The 5551-nt window shown below is 35.6% G+C and overlaps 1 pseudogene across 1 annotated transcript; it reads right to left on the bottom strand.

Moving 5' to 3' along the window:
* Nucleotides 1-216: 216 nt before the first annotated feature.
* On the bottom strand, nt 217-3262 carry LOC145610383 (malate dehydrogenase, chloroplastic pseudogene; annotated as a pseudogene). The gene is made up of 2 exons (XR_014106276.1): nt 3169-3262; nt 217-1843 (listed from the first exon to the last, which is right to left on the bottom strand). The product of XR_014106276.1 is annotated as a malate dehydrogenase, chloroplastic pseudogene (transcript).
* Nucleotides 3263-5551: the final 2289 nt, after the last annotated feature.

The raw sequence follows: 5551 nt of genomic DNA, 5'->3' as shown, positions 1-5551 counted from the left end.
TTTTTATACGAAGAGTCTCAGTTAATTATATAATTAATTAATCATAATTTAAAGTTTTATGAAATGCATTCTTATGCGATGCGTTCAATTCTACATTATTATCAAGTACTTGGCATTTGGCAATCCTTTACGGTAACCAGAATGTATGGCATCCGAAATGACAAGAAATACCTATCTAGAGAGCACACAAGCTTAGAATGTTAGAAGCAGCCACAATTCTCACTGACACTATTTTCAAACTGATCTCAACAAAATATTCAGCAGCTCTTTTCAAGCTACAACAGGCTTGGCTTGAGAAATCACTGCTCTAGCAGATTACAGACATCAGACAACTTAAACACGATACAGAGCACCGACAATAAAAACAATAAAAGCCTTTTCTCACAGCAGAGATCACGCCAAGTTGCTCCACCAAAGCCTCTCAAACAACATTTGCGCCTCACACAATTATTTTTAAATGCAAATCAAACTCTATCAAGCTACAAAAATGAGAGCGACGACCAAGTCTAACATCATAAAATTCTGGGCATTTTCATGCCAAACTACATACCTTAAAGAGAAGATCAAGCATTAACTAATTATTTGTTAGCAAAAGCAATACCCTTCTCGATGCTAGCTCTAAGTTCAGGCTTAAGAGCTTCAAGAGCCTTGGATTCATAGTCAGTTAGTCCTTGCAAGTCAGAATTCACAAAAGCTTCCACTCCATTCTTTCCCAGCTTAATTCTTGATGCGAAGAAAGGAAGATCAGTTAACTCTGACTGCACAAACGAGCACTCATACACATCTGAGTCTCCATCAAGAGCACGAAGAGAAGACTCCACAAATCTAGCAGCAGCATAAGCCATAGACAGTGTTGCAGAACCAGCCCCAGCTTTGGCTTCCACAACCTCTGTCCCAGCATTCTGAATTCTTACAGTTAGTTCTTCTATCTCTTCATCAGTAAAGCTTGCAGAGGGTTTTGTCTTAGACAATAGAGGCAAAATGGTTATACCAGCATGTCCACCAATCACTGGCACATCTACATCAATGAGTTTCAGATTCTTTTTTTGTGCAACAAATGTGTTTGCCCTAACAACATCTAGAGTAGTAACACCAAAAAGCTTCTTAGGATTATAAACACCCTTTTGTTTCAGCACCTCTGCAGCAATTGGCACAGTTGAATTCACGGGGTTGCTGATTATGTGAATAAAGGCATCTGGGCAGTTGTCAGCAACTGCTTCAACCAAAGTTTTCACTATGCCAGCATTGATATTAAAGAGATCATCTCGAGTCATTCCTGGTTTTCTTGGAACACCAGCAGGGATAACAACTACATCCACCCCTTTTAGGGCATCTCCTAACTGCTCAGGCCCAGTGAAAGCTAAAGCTTCTGAGGGTGTATTGCAATGGCTTAGGTCCGCAGCAACTCCCTTGACATTTGCAATATCATAAAGATGAAGATTCGAGACTAGTGGGGACATTTTGACCAGAAGTGATAATGGTTGACCGATCCCTCCAGCAGCTCCAAGAACGGCCACTTTAAAGGAAGCTTGAATCTTTGGTTGCAGAGAGGCAAGGGACTGGATGTTTTCTTTCACAGCTTTTGTTTGGAAAGAATTTCGCAGGGCAATAACACCATCTTTACCAAGAAACGAAGACTCTGAATCACAGGTTAGAGATGCGGCTGCTTTAAGACCACTGAAATCCCTAAAATCATGGGTAGATTTCATCTGAAGACCTGATGAGTTCATTTTTGGAACCAAGCCCACCTTTGCATTGCCGGAAGCAATTGATGAAGAGGAAAAGTTTGTAGCTGTTGTTGTGGCCATCATGTACTACAGATGAAATAGAATATAAAAGCAACCTACAAACATGCAGCAGCAGTGGGTTAGCAACTCAAGAAAAAGCAGCTTTCCTTTTCCAAAAATATATCAATGCCAATGGCCAAGTAACGCGGTTAATCACATCTAATCAAAGCAATGACGTGACAGAAAATCCTCCAAATCTAGCCCCACCAAGTAGGAAAACTTAACAAAAAATGGTCGAAAGCTCACCCATTGCTTTGCCATCTATAGCATAAACCATCAACCCGCTTTTAAACCATAGGACAACAATAGAAACATCCATGTAATCAACAATTTCTAAAGCATAGAACATCAACCATTTCAGTAAGAGAGAGTTGATTAATGTCATTTGGAAAAACTTCCAATAACCGAGGGCTTTTGATTAACTTTTTCCAAATTATCTTTGCAAAAAACTATCCACGTTAATTTGCCTGCCTGACTTTGACATCTAGATCACCAAGCCATATATAACTCTATCGATAGCATGGATCAAGAATAGCACACAGAACTACACCGTATGTTTTACTCACATAACATCGACCAGACATCAATCAAAATTTTTCGGAAATTTTGTCATTTGTACCTAATTTTAGAAATAACATAGACTAACAGTGAAACACAATACATGATACATGCTGTAAACTTTAAACAACATTTCAACTTCATCAACACCTCGGAAAACGAGTAGAACATATTTGTATATCATAAATCAGGATGAATCAGCAAGGTAGGTAAATTAGACATGACAAGATTAATACTACTTCCAGCAACATTTAAAATACTACAACACTGGATCTTATGATTGAATTAATTAGCCAAATTATTTTTACTTGGGTAAGATAGAGTTATAGATCAGCTCAGAACCTCAGAGTAATCAGGTAAGAAAATATAATGACGCGAATCAAAACGAGCATACGACTCCTTTGGAAATGAGTTAGAATAAATACATCAAATCAAAAACATACCACCTCCGTATCATATTATTTGCAATGATTAGACATTTTTTACTCGCATTTTACGTCAAATCGTTGCAAATCATATGAAACCAGGTAGTATTTCAAATAACCAGAAATATATATGTGCATCAAATTCAAATGCACCCATTTAAATAATTTACAAGATCAACAATTGTGACAAGACATAGAGATCAAGAAGAAAAAAGGGGTATCAGAATTCGTAATACAAGAATAAATACAGCCTAATAGCAGTAACTTGAGTAATTATAATTAGTAATTCAATAATCTATACCCTAAATTGAATATACTTACCATTAAATCAACGAATAATACTAGATTGTAAAATTGATATTTGATGATTAAATGGTGTAGAAGTGAAGATATCTTACCTCAGAATCTGCTTCAATGGAGGAGAGAAAGAAGAGCAACCTTTTACAGGAGAGAGGAGGGAGTAGTGCAGCTGTGAGAAAATCGAAGTTTTCTTTATATAGGGAAAAAGATGCGAGTATTTCCTAATCGTCGTTCATTTTAATACAACGGCTTTTATATTTGGCTAGCCACATAGGGCCATTGGGTTACTTAGTGTAAGAGGGTTACTCCTTACTCGGTTAGTAGTATATGGGTTATTTCATCAGTGTGTAATAGGTGTTATTCGGTTAGTGTATTAGGATTACCCGATCAGTATTACAAGAGATACTAGGTCAATGTTATAGAATTACTTTGTTATTTTATAAGCGGTCCAAGGGTGTGACTAGTCGCTAGGGATGGCAATTTAATCCGAGTTCGATTCGAATCCGATCCGATCCGAAGGTCCGATCCAAATCCGTTTAAAATTAGTCCGAATCCAAATCCGATAAAATAGATCCGAATCTGAATATGAGGCGGATCGGACTTGGACCCTACGCAAAGTCCGATGGAGTCCGATCCGAGTCTGAATCCGAGAGTATGAGCATATGCTTTATAACTTGGGACAATTGTTTGCTTGTGTTTGTATCAAAATTTTGTTATGTAACTAAGTTCATAATTTAAATATGTCATGTTTATACTTTACTTGGTATGACAATACAAACAATTATAGGTATATGACATTACAAAAAAAAAATAAAAAAAAATATTCGGATCATTTCGGAGGTCCGTATAAACGGAGCGGATTCGGATCCGAAAAATACGAGTCGGATCGGATTCGGATTCGAATCCAGGGTCCGTTTACTAAACGGATCGGATTCGGATTTAGCTACATCCGACCCGAATCCGATCCGTTGCCATTCCTACAGTAGTCGCACACAAAACGTGTTTTTCTTAAACAAAGTGACCTTTATAATATTGAATTAGTAACCCTTGTAATACTGATCGAGTAACCCTAAAACATTGATCGAGAGTAACCCCTATTACACTGACGAAGTAACTCATGTAACACTGACCGAGTAACCTTATAACACTAACGCTATGTGGTCAACCACATATAAGAATACGGGAAAATCAAATTGTTGAGCTAACTATTTTTTTTTATATAATCTCTATTTTATGCAGAAATGGGGAGGATGTGACATCACTTAAATTTTCCTTTAATTCATAAATTAATTAATCTATACACAATTTTTTTTTTTTTTGGTGAAAATTAATCTATACACAATAAATCTCTACTTTTTTAGGGAAGGGGAGGACTTGGTGTCCACCTAAAAAGTCCAATATACCCCCCTCCTTTAAATATAAAATAGATACATGTTTAATAGGTTAATTGTAACACGTGTTACAATGCAATTAGTAGTTTTTTTTTATATATATATATTTCTCTATTTTTAAAAAAAATAATTTTAATTTTTTTTTTATACATTTCTCTATTTTTTTTAAAAAAATGATTTTAATTTTATTTAAAAAATTAAAAAATTTAAAAAAAAAAAAAAAAAAAACCATCACTTAGCTGCCCACTAGCCCCCACCTAGCATCCCACCCATGTTGTCATCAACAAACCCAACTTAGCCCCTTGTCGACGAACCCCTATTCCACCCCTCACTTTCACTTTGCCACCCCTCTTAAGTCACCCTTTTCAATTGAAATCCACCCTACCATTAAAACTCCACCAAGTAAACCGCCTTAGACCCTCGAAATTCACTGGAAATTACGCGCAGTCCACTGGCGGATCTTGAGTAATTTTCTTTTAGAGGCCAAACATTTTTATCATTGTTATAGAAATACTCCGTATGGTTATCTTCTAGTTTTTTCAAAAAAAATTGTATTAAAAAAATATAAAAATATTTGTTGCAACTAAATAACATTAAAAAAAAAATTCGAGAGTGACGGATAGCTCAAGTGGTTAGAATTTCCCTCCCGATTTTAGGAGATTTGGGATCGATTCTCATCATCCCCGCCCTTGTGGCTCTCTAAACACCCAAAAAAAAAATTAACATTAAAAATTAACATATAATAGGTAACAATTAAAATGTACAATTTTTTGACAACCGATAGACATATTTAACTCGTTCATATAAGAGTTCTAGTACTATATACTACCTCCGTTTCATGTTTTTTGCAACTTTGGCCATTATTTGTGAGATATAAAATATTCCAAAGTTGCAAAAAACATAAAACGGAGGTAGTAATAGATATGTAATGTAATTCAAGTAACATACTATATACGATTAATATGACATGTTATAGAAAATACAGCATGTCGAGTTGCCTATTTACACTATATTATATAATATAGTGAATAACTTTTTTTTCTTTTTCAAAATAATTAAGAGGAGGTGTAAAATTAATTAATTAAGAGGT

The sequence above is a fragment of the Chenopodium album genome, chromosome 24 (assembly GCF_948465745.1).
Source record: "Chenopodium album chromosome 24, dcCheAlbu1.1, whole genome shotgun sequence".
Classification (NCBI taxonomy): domain Eukaryota; kingdom Viridiplantae; phylum Streptophyta; class Magnoliopsida; order Caryophyllales; family Amaranthaceae; genus Chenopodium; species Chenopodium album.
Note: the sequence above shows the minus strand (reverse complement) of the source record. Positions and strands in the feature narration are given on the sequence as shown.